Here is an 11,611-nt window from a genome sequence, read left to right as displayed (position 1 = left end):
TTAACCATGATGTTTCCCAAAGCTGGCACACTAGGCCTTGCCTTGCAACCACTACATCATATTATGTCTTGTAGCAATCTTCTATAAACCTCCATAAAGAGATGAAAGATTCTAGCAAAATAGTCTCAATATGACAAACATCTCAAAACATGCAATTTTTTTGAGCATGAAGAAATATGGTAGAAGTAACCTCCTGCCTTGCAACCACTAAATTATTATGTCTTGTAGCAATCATTTATAAACATGTGGAGAGAGGTGAAACATTCTAGCGAGAGAGAGAGAGAGAATCAACAATGCTCTTGCATTTTTCTTTTGTAATTAATAAAATTATCTATTACAAAAAAATGGATCAACAATGCCTACATACATCTTTTCCATAGCATCAAATCTTCACTCATTCAAACCCCCACAATGACAACAACATATAGGATGTAATGAGCTTGAGATAGATTCATTATAGAAATTTGGCATCTCCACTACATACTTGTAAGAAATATCACGAAAACTCTATTGAGAGTTTTGGAAATCACACCCATTTGTATGCCTCTTTGCATGGAGTAGTGGGAAAGGGAAATGCAAGCAATCTAGGAGAAGAGAGTGAATCCCATAAGCATAATGGTGGAAAGTGCTACCTACCCAGAAGACTATAAAGCCTATCCACTCTTGAGTAGGAGTTGCAAAAGCAAGAGTAGCTACTTCTAGTTCCCAGTTTCCAACAATGCCTGCTTCAAGAGCTACAATAGCAATTAGAGGTGCAATGAACTTTGTAAAAGCATACTCTTAAGTAAGCCTTCCTCCTCTTCTCAATCCTTGGCCTTCTCATGCTCACAATAAAAGAAGAAGTCCAACATCACATCCCACTACTAACATAGCTGCTATATCCCATCCACAAACTCCAGCTACCATAACTTGAGCTATCCACTCTTGAATAGGAGCTCCAATAGCAAGCTACTTCTAGTTCCAAATTTCTAGCAGTGTGTGTGCTTCTTGTGGCCATTGATTAGAAGCTGCAATAGCAATTGGAGGCATAATAAGCTATGCAAGAGCTTACTCTTGAGCTACAGCTTCCTTCTCTTCTTGATCCTTGGTGTCCTCGAGCTCACAATCAAAGAAGAGGTCCAACATCACATCCCATTACTTTCAAGGATGAATTGATCCCCTCACTTGCAACATCATGTGAGCTACAAACTAGAATAGGCACCCAATACTGTGCTTTCCTTTGTTATTTGCTACACTTCCAATATCCACATGTTTCACCAAAGAGTTTTTATCACAAAAGGCAATGGTTGGGAATGTTTCTAGGGATAGCCTCTTTGACTAGTTGATTATCTATGGGAGGATCAATCAAAATGAGAAAACATGGCTCACAAAAGGTTGTTTGCAATAGCAGCTAGTTTGTGAATGTTCCAAGGGTATGTCGTCCTGCAATAGCCTATGCCTTTGTATAATATGCAAACTCCAATACCACTCTTTGATGATAGGGCATTGCAAATTGGAAAATACTATTGTGGGGATTTTCAATAGCCATAGTATAAAACTAGTTGAAGCTTTTTCCAAGTCATACCATTGGTAATATATATACCATCATAACGCATCTTCCACATGTAGTGTTCCATTTGAAAGTCATAATTCTTAGTGCCAAGGTGCATATCAGTGGCACTCATGAGATGTATGTTTGATTCCTCGTGAGTGAACCATGGTGGCAGTTGTAGTAGTGGCTTACTAGGAATCTTGATTTGTCAAAGGGACAATGACCTACAATATACAAATTTGAATGATGCCATTGTATCCAAGCTTGCATAACCTTGGACATCAACATCCTCATCATCCAAGAACACAAAATAAAGTATCTTCTAACAAAAAAAAGTCCAAACATAACAATAAAAAGAATCCCCAATCATCATGTACCCTTGGTTGTAGCCTTAAAACCTTTTCTCCTATGGTCTAGTGACATCCATAGCCACAGTTTGCCTCGTATCCCAGGTAGGTAGCATAGACAATCCAAGCAAATAGGTAGCTACAACATAGAGATCCCAAGTAGGTAGTGTAGATAGTCCAAGCAAGTAGGCAACTACAATAGAGATCTTGGGTAGGTAGCACAAATAGTCCATGCAAGGAGAAGAAGAACAAGCAATTATGGAAAAAGTAGCTATGTAAAGTAGATGGAGAAGAATAGGTGCATGCAGTTTAGGCAATATTAAAAGTAGTAGTCAAGGTGGGAGAGAGAGAGAGAGAGAGAGAGAGAGAGAGAGAGAGAGAGAGAGAGAGAGAGAGAGAGAGAGAGAGAGAGAGAGAGAGAGAGAGAGAGAGAGAGAGAGAGAGAGAGAGAGAGAGAGAGAGAGAGAGAGAGAGAGAGAGAGAGAGAGAGAGAGAGAGATCTTTCAATGCATGTGTTAAAAATATAAATTCAATATAGAGGGATTAAAAAACCTTGATCTTTGGATGCAAATAGACATGTGCTACTAGGGGAGTGAAACTCTAGGTTTGAACTCATGCACTCACAATAGTTAACCCATGATCAAGCTAGTTACACACAATGATAGACACCCAATTTTTGGAAAAATGGAAGTGTCCATTGGGATTGACTTGTGGTGAATTTATTTGGTCTACTTTTAGTAGATGGTGGACATTTTAGGGAAGGGGATCTCACCCACCTAGGATCTTATCCACACTCAATCACTAATCACTATAGGAAAATATCTTTATTATTTAAAATATATTTGTGGCTGATTGATAAGGTTGGAGCCCCTATCAACAGTGTAAAGCCTAAGCTTTCACTATCACTAGGCCATGACTCCTTTGGTATTTAAGATCGGAATGTCTAGTGTGTAATGAAAGTAGAAAAATATAGGGCAAGTGGGGGATTTAGCTCAGTGTGGAGCCAACCTCAAATCATTAGGCTATGACCTCACTAGTTGAAAACCTTGATCTTTACAAGGCATACTAGAAAAAACCTAATCAAATGTGTGTGTTGCTAGGCACATTCACTTGTGATATCTCCCCACTATGAGGTGCCATCAAGCATGCCATTGCTAGCTGTATGCATGGATGCATAATTAATCAACATTATTAAGCCAACTTCAATCCTAGATAACAATACAATTTTTTAGTAGTGTGTTTGGGATTTTTTACTAGACTTTCAAGTTTCAAGAGTCTAGCGAGTAAATGTAGTGAGTCTAGCAAGTAAGCATAAACATGTTTTTAGTAAATGAGGAGGCAAAAGAACATATTACACCCAAAAGAGAGAGAGAGAGAGAGAGAGAGAGAGAGAGAGAGAGAGAGAGAGAGAGAGAGAGAGAGAGAGAGAGAGAGAGAGAGAGAGAGAGAGAGAGAGAGAGAGAGAGAGAGAGAGAGAGAGAGAGAGAGAGAGAGAGAGAGAGAGAGAGAGAGAGAGAGAGAGAGAGAGCAACACCCATACACTAGACTAGACTTTTAAGAGTCTACCACATAAAGACCAATATACTTTTTGAAAATAAGGAGGTAAAACAACATGTTGCAAAATATCATATTGATATTTTTGGATAATACACTCAACATTTCAAGGCATATTTCAAAGTGTATGCTACACTAAAATACCTTAATCAATGCGCTTAGAGTTAGCTTTACTAAAACTATGAAATGTATGCTTCAAAGTGTATGCTACACTAAAATACCTTAATCACTGCGCTTAGAGTGAGCTTTGCTAAAACTATGGAATGTATATGGCTAAGGGGATATGATTAAAATACTACTATTATGGAATTCATGTGGCTATGGAATGTATTGAACCCCCTCCCCCTTCTTTTCCCAACCGCACCCCCAGAATCTTGAACCCCCCTTCCCCTCTTACTTTTACGGTTGGAGGGGGGGAGCCAATGGGGTCTTAACCCTAATGTATATAATTATGTAATTTTTGGAAAACCTCCCCTACCTTGCACTTACGTGATTTCATAAGTTGCCCATGGTGAACTCTTGAGAGAGAGAGAGAGAGAGAGAGAGAGAGAGAGAGAGAGAGAGAGAGAGAGAGAGAGAGAGAGAGAGAGAGAGAGAGAGAGAGAGAGAGAGAGAGAGAGAGAGAGAGAGAGAGAGAGAGAGAGAGAGAGAGAGAGAGAGAGAGAGAGAGAGAGAGAGAGAGAGAGAGAGAGAGAGAGAGGCAGAGGCCTTCAAGTTTTTGATTTGTGGGGCACTTGGAGAACAAGAAGTAGCCATTTTCGTCCATCTCAAAGGTATGGAGTATTCTTACGTTAGTGCTATGAAACTTTTTTCCTTTGTGAATGGTCCAAGAATGAGCTTGTTGTCACGAGGGTTTCCATAGAAATGAATGTTTTCTACACAATGAAGAGACTACGTTTCACACAATTTGTCTAGGGTCCATGGTTAATGCAATTTCTAATGAGAGTGTAAACACAGTTGCTATAGATAGATACACATTGTCTTTAATATGTAATCTTTGTTACCCATGCTATAGATTGCAGGCTCTATGGTGGAGAAGAGGAGAGAAGAAAAAATCAAAGGTATGAGTGGCTATATTTGTTTTGATATTTGGTTACATTTATATATAGTTAGTTGGTTAGTTAGTTAGTTAGTTAGTTAGTATTTTATTACATTGTTTGAGTGGGTGAGGGTGTCCATTTGAGTCATTCCTTGGTAGCATTAGAATATTTTGGGGACTATTATGATGATGTGTTGAGTGTATGCATTGATTTTGTTTTTCCAGTGTATGAGAAGTTTAGTAATCCCATGCATTTGAGGTTTATGAACCAGTAGGAACAAGAGAAAAGGTCCAGAAAATCATTGCTAATAAGAGATCCTTAGTTAAAGCTAGAGTAGTGGAATACAAGAGAAGGATAGAATGAGACTTGGGTCCTATACCTTTGTCGATTTTTGTACATGGTCAAGAGTGGATTCAAGCACAAATTAGGGTGGAGTCTAGGATCTTTAGACACTCACATATCTAGATGAGCTTTTCACATTCCTATCACTAGCATGATTGGTATCTACATCGACATATGCTTCCAATGATACTTGATAGATGGACATCACTTAACTCCACCTACTTGAGTTATGAGATATCTATATAGTCCTCTTAGTTAGCATGTTAGAAATATGGATTGCTTATATACTATGTATGTTGTACTCTCTCATTATTATTAATAGACTCTTGTAGTGGAGAAGATGAAGAAATGTTAGAGTTTTCAGCTTCCTATATTGTGTGTATTCTCTGTTTGTTGTGTGTCTTACAAGTGCTCAAGCTCCCTCCCTCTCCCCTATCTCTTTTCATGGTATCAGAGAAATGTCTAGGCGTGAGATGGTATAAGCCCAAGAATAAGAGTCTACAAGAAAGTCTGGTTGTGGAGCACACCTATGGAGATATCTCTTATATGATCTCCAATTGATGAGTCATCTTAGTGAGTATGGAGTACTTAAGTGAGTGTAGAATATCTTTGGTCTAAACCTGTGTGGTCATAATTCATATATTTTAGGTGCATTTTAGCCTTTGCATTGAAGAGTTAGATGTTATTTATATGCCAATTTGGTAAGATTCAAGAACACTGCAAAACTTATCATTTCATAAACAAGTTGTAGATATTAGGCATGGAATACAATATTCATAAATTGTTAGATATTACAGGTGTTCCTCAAGGTGTGCTTGTATATTGAGATTAGGACAAGTGATAGTTTATCTAACTTAGCATGTTACTGATAACAACATATTTTGGGTGTTGCTACATAATGTCTCAAGGGTTTAATTCGATTGTCAATGATAAGCTTGACAAGCATAACTTTTATGCTTGGAAGTTCACATTGACCATTTTCTTATGGGTAAAGATTATTGGGACTACACCGAAGGAGATAATGCTGAGGTTTAGAGGAACCAAGGTGCTCAAAAAGTAATATATTGATTTCCATCAATGTTTTAGACAATATGATTGGGCATATACGAGATGTGGGCAATCTTGGAGAGAAACATAAAATAATCTAGTCAAGCTATTTGTTACAAATGAAAAAGTAAGAAAGTTATAGTTAAAATATAAGTTAAATAGTGTCAAGCGTAAAAATGTATTTATCAATGACTATGCATCAAAGATTAAGAGCATTTTTGAAGCTCCTAGATCTATTGAAGTGTAGGTTGATGATGATGATACCAATTACATGTTTAAATGGTTTGGGTGAGGAGTACAAGTAGCTTTGAACCTCCATCAATACAAGAGATACGATTTTGGATTTTGCAAATCGAATGGACCTATGTTGATATTAGAAAAGAAAAACTTTGGTTTTGCTACATCCTTGTCACAAATGAAGAATAGTTTAGAACATGTGCTCTACTCTAGCAAATGTAGAGGTAGAGGTCATGGTGGTGGTAGAGACCATGGTGTTGGTTTCTATGTGTTGGTAGAGACCATGGTGTTGGTTTCTATGTGAAAAATAATGACTCATAGCAGTAGTTACATATGGGTGGTAGAGGCCAGTCTTGAGGCATGGGAAGCCATAGAGAATGTGGTAGACAAAACACAAGTCATATAATAACAGAGAATGCTATGCTTATGGTCACAAAGGTCATATTGCATATGATTGTCTATAAAAGAGAAGAGATGAAAACATTAGAAATGGGAGACGACATCATAACAATGATGTATCTATTAGTTAATCAAGTAGATAATGAGAAGTTGTTTATTATGCAACACATGTTGAATGTAGCGAATGCAGATGCATCAGTAATGAGTGATAATCAATGGTATGTGGATTTTGTAAAAATGTCGGATCTAGAGCATGACAGGAGCTATGGAGGTTGGAAGATGAAGACTAAATTCATGTTAACATGGATAATGAGTAGACAACTATTACACAAGTGATTTAGGTTCCAAGATGGAAGCTTGGACTCATAAAGACAATCTTCTATATTGGACTGACAATGACAATGACACTAACTAAAAGAGGAAAGCATCATGATATTGCATTCATCATTATGAAATTGATAGTCAAGTACAATGCTTTATAGAAGTTGGGTTGTTCCACTCTCCTCACTGTGCATATGGGATTCAAGACATCTATTCCTAAAGCATACATCATTTGTCTATTTCTCAACACCCCCCCCAAATGACGAGTCCCTACATTTGCTGGCTTTTGTTGTGGACTCATAGGCAAGCCTAGTCAAATTAAAGCTTGAAACTTTACATCTTTGGTAAGGGTTTTTACAAAGAAAATCGACTAAGAAAAAAATAGAGATCCACTATGGGAAAAAGATATGAAAGATACAATGAAAATTCTTTATAACAATTTGTCAAAATTGTTGATGGTAGTGGAAGTATCTTCTTTTTCTTCTCCTTCATTCATGAACTAGTTCTGGTGGTGATCATTCTACATCTGTTGGGCTCTTTTCTTGTGGAAACATTCACTAGTTGTATGACTAGTCTTGCCACAGTAATGACATATAATCTAATCCTTGTTGTTGTTGGTGTTAAGTAATTGACCATGGTCTTTTTCTCCATAAGTGCCCTTGGTGTACAATAGACTTTCTTTGGTGGTGCGTTCCTTTGCATCCCTACTTTTTTTAACTTTTCTTTCTCCATCAAGTAGTGAGTGCTCAATATCTTTAAGTGAGAGACTTGGAACATTACTTGGGGTGGACACAAGATTCTCATATGGATCCTTATTTACACTTGCAAGTAGTACGGCTATTGCTTCATCTTCATCAATATTATTCTTAAGATTTGCAAGCTGGGTTTTTAGGCTCTTAAACTTGTTAATGTGTATGGTCATGGAAGCACGATATTTTATATCTAGTTTATAAAACTGCATTAGTAATTTTACCTTTGAATTCTTTGCTTGGGTACCAAAGATCATGTCAAGTTCCTCCCAATCAGTTCTAGCATCTCTGATGCCAAAGATATGATGTAGCACATCATCACTTAGTCCCCAGGGAATGATGCCTAGTGCCTTGTTATTCGTCTTCTTCCATTCTTTGGTTTTTGGTGGAGCTACTGCAAGGATCCCGCTTTCTGAATCTTCTTTCCCGCCATTTGCATCACCTTCATCATCTTCAAAGAGATCCCAGATGTCTTTCCTCAATGATGATACATGGTCTTTTCCTTCCAGGCATGGAAGCCTTCTCCATTGAACTTTGCTATTTTCTCAAGCTCTACCATTTTTTATCAGCAACAAATCAACCAACAAAGGAGTTGTACTTCAATGTTTCAAGAGACACAAGATGATTAGTGTTTAACAACACTACATGAGTATTAAAAATATACTATCTTGGAGCTCAATGTCGGATGTTGATGCTTGATCTTATTCTTGCTTTTGCTGATTTAGTGTGACGCTTTGCTGGAAATTAAGTGCTTAGTAAGACCAAAGTGATAGAGTCTTTAATGGACTGAGAAGAGTAAGAAAACGAAAGGTTTTATGACCTTGAGGAAACTTGGCTATGACTGCCCTTTTAGGGTTTCAGGACAGGGGCCTGGTTTTTTACTTATTGCAACTTACAGAGATCGCCATTTGGAAAACCCTCTAAGCTAGAGAGAGCTTAGGTATGGGTCTTTGAAAGCCCTATGGTTGCAAGGCAAATCACACAGTGCAAAGGGCAAATCGTCGTATGGACAATAAATGGCGCAATTCTGGATAGCAAGTTTGAATTATGACAATGTTGAACTCTGGGGTGGCCAATGTCAAGCTTTTATGTGATACAGAGTAGTGCCCTAAGTCAAGAACGAATCCCTAAAAGGAAGCAAGTTGAGATATGCTCTGGTTTGAGAGATCCAAAATCTCAAAGTCAACTAGGTGTTGTTTTGGCTATGGCAAACACAAGGTCAAGTGGAGATGGAAGTTAGAAATGGAACCATGAGCTCGACTTGACCTAACCTGAGGTTAAGAGGGACTAAGAGAATAGAGAAGGAAGTTATGCCATGCTCAGCTGAGCTCTAATACCATGTAAAGATGTCAAATCTAGAGCATGGCAAGAGCTATGGAGGTTGGAAGATGAAGACTAAATTCATGTTGACATGGATAATGAGTAGACAACAGTTACACAAGTGCATTAGGTTCCAAGATGGAAGCTTAGACTCATAAGGACAAACTTCTGTATTGGACTGACAATGACAATGACACTAACTGAAAGAGGAAAGCATCATGATATTGCATTCATCATTATGAAAGTGATAGTGAAGTACAATTCTTTATAGGAGTTGGGTTGTTCCACTCTCCTCACTGTGCATATGGGATTCAAGACATCTCTTCCTAGAGCATACATCATTTGTCTATTTCTCAACAGACTCAAGTGCCTTTAATCATATGACATCTCATGGATAATGGTTTAGAAAAATAAAATATGCTAAAATGTCTAGTTTCTTGGAAAATGGTGACACTACAACACATCATATTGTTTATGTTAGGAGTATTCCATTGTTATCAAGGATGAAAAAATTAAGTGTTTGGTTGATATGTTGTATGTGCCTGACATTACAAAGAATATGGTTTCTAAGGGAAAATGGTTGAGTAGGGATTGCAACTAAATCTCAATCAAAATGGTTGCTTTGTAAAGATTTCAAGAATGGATGTAAATTGGTTGTCCATGCAAGCATGTGGGAAGAAGGCTTACCTTCTATGTAAATATACCTGAGTTGAAGGCTACTATGTTTGCACAGGGTGTGGGAATTGTGATTGATATTGACATTTGGCATAAACATATTGCCCATATAAATATACAATGATTGAAAAATATGTAGTCATGTGAAATTGTGACATGCTTATCTAAGTTCAAAGTGGTTAATATGCAAAAAGTTTGTAAAGTATGCCAATTTGGAAACTAGGAAAGTCATGCATTTTCTCATAATAAGTAGACATTTACTTGATATTCTTTATTGCAATGTGTGGGTTCCTACAAATAGTACATCAATGTCTAGATGCAACCTTTATTGATGATCATACAAGAAAGGTACAAGTGTATTTCATGAAGGAGAAAAGTGAGGTATTCTCTTACTTTCAGGATTTTAAAAATCACGTTGAGAAAGAAACACATGTGCATATTAAGTGCCTGAAGTCAAATGGACGGGGAGAGTATCTCTCTAATGAATTTAGTAATTTTTTGAAACAACATGTGCATATTAAGTGCCTGAGGTCAAATGGACGGGGAGAGTATCTCTCCAATGAATTTAGTAATTTTTTGAAACAACATGGCATTCAAAAAGGTAGTTCACATGCAGGTATACCCTATAACAAAATGGTATTGTTAAAATGAAGAAAGAAACACATGTGCGTCAAATGGACAGGGAGAGTATCTCTCCAATGAATTTAGTATTTTTTTGAAACAACATGGCATTCAAAAAGGTAGTTCACATGCAGGTATACCCTATAACAAAATGGTATTGTTAAAATGAAGAATAGACACATTACAAAAATTTCACGAGTCGTGATTATTGAAAATACATGTCTCATTATTAATGGATTGAAGCTATCTCTATATCTATGTATATTATGAACAAGACTCCCATTGTTGCACTGCATGATGTGACATTAGAGGAGAAAGCTACTAGAAGGAATTTAGATTTGTCACATGTTAACATATTTGGATCCATTGCATATGTATATGTTTCTAATGAGCTAAGAAAGAAGTAGGATCTAAAAGTTGAAAAGTGTGTATCTTTTGGCTATTATCAGCAAAAGGGTTATAGGTGTTATTATCTAGTTGCACACAAGATATGGGTGAGTAAAGATTTGGGATTGGATGAGATGAGAAGTTGGTTTACTATTGAAAATAGACTATTACAAATTATGTAAATAAAAAGGTGGTTGTTGAAAATATAGATCCATAGTTAGATATTAAATGGCCCAAAAGAGTCCTCTTCTAGAAGGTCTATTGAAAGACCATGGAGTGGCAAGTTGCACGTAAACAAAGTGTAGAAAATGTATCACAAAGGGAAAACAAAAGGTAGTTGAGCTACTTGGGTGTGATTTTTTGGTGAACTTGTTAGCCATGAAAGAAACAAGTAAGTGAGATTCTAACACACTATAGGGTAATGCCAAGTCAAGGGTATTTATATCGATATAATAATCCACCACAAGCCATCCAAGGCTAGTCTATGCAAACTTTATATGACATGTACTTCTATGAAAACCCAACATTTTCATATTGGTTGGAGACTTTACGAGTCCAAATACAACTTATTCATGGTTAGGACTCAATTATAATCAAATCAATCTAATACCCATGTATTAACATGAGACTATGATCCAATTGCAACTAAGCCAGTACAATATATAATTATAGAATGTACATACATGTATGTGAATATCAGAAACATTGCTTGGCATGAAAGGAATATACAAAATATAAATTCCTAAATATCATGCAAGGGATGAAACACAACATGCTCATTGCTTTCTATGCCTCGTTAATGTTTCCCTAGGTCTTTGCACTATATGAAAGCTAAAAGGGTGGAAGCTTTAGCCCAGTTGGTCATGGTAAAAGTATGGAAGCTTTAGTATAAGGGTTATGCATATAACAAATAAGTGAATTCATGATAGTTCTTGCATTCAGTAATTTTGGATAACCTCAAGGTATTATCCATTAAGGTAAGAAAAAGAGGTAATTTGGGATAACCTCAATGTATTATCAATTAAGGAAATCTTTTGCTTG

The 11,611-nt window shown here is 36.9% G+C and overlaps 1 pseudogene; it reads right to left on the bottom strand.

Annotated features, from left to right (window-relative positions):
* Positions 1–1,047: 1,047 nt before the first annotated feature.
* The window catches only part of LOC148030291 (small ribosomal subunit protein uS2 pseudogene), a 97,920-nt pseudogene continuing 87,356 nt past the window's right edge, over positions 1,048–11,611 (bottom strand).

Source organism: Lygodium microphyllum, chromosome 10 (genome assembly GCF_053477565.2).
Source record: "Lygodium microphyllum isolate KBCC chromosome 10, Lygodium_microphyllum_v1.1.10, whole genome shotgun sequence".
NCBI classification, from domain to species: Eukaryota; Viridiplantae; Streptophyta; class Polypodiopsida; order Schizaeales; family Lygodiaceae; genus Lygodium; species Lygodium microphyllum.
Note: the sequence above shows the minus strand (reverse complement) of the source record. Positions and strands in the feature narration are given on the sequence as shown.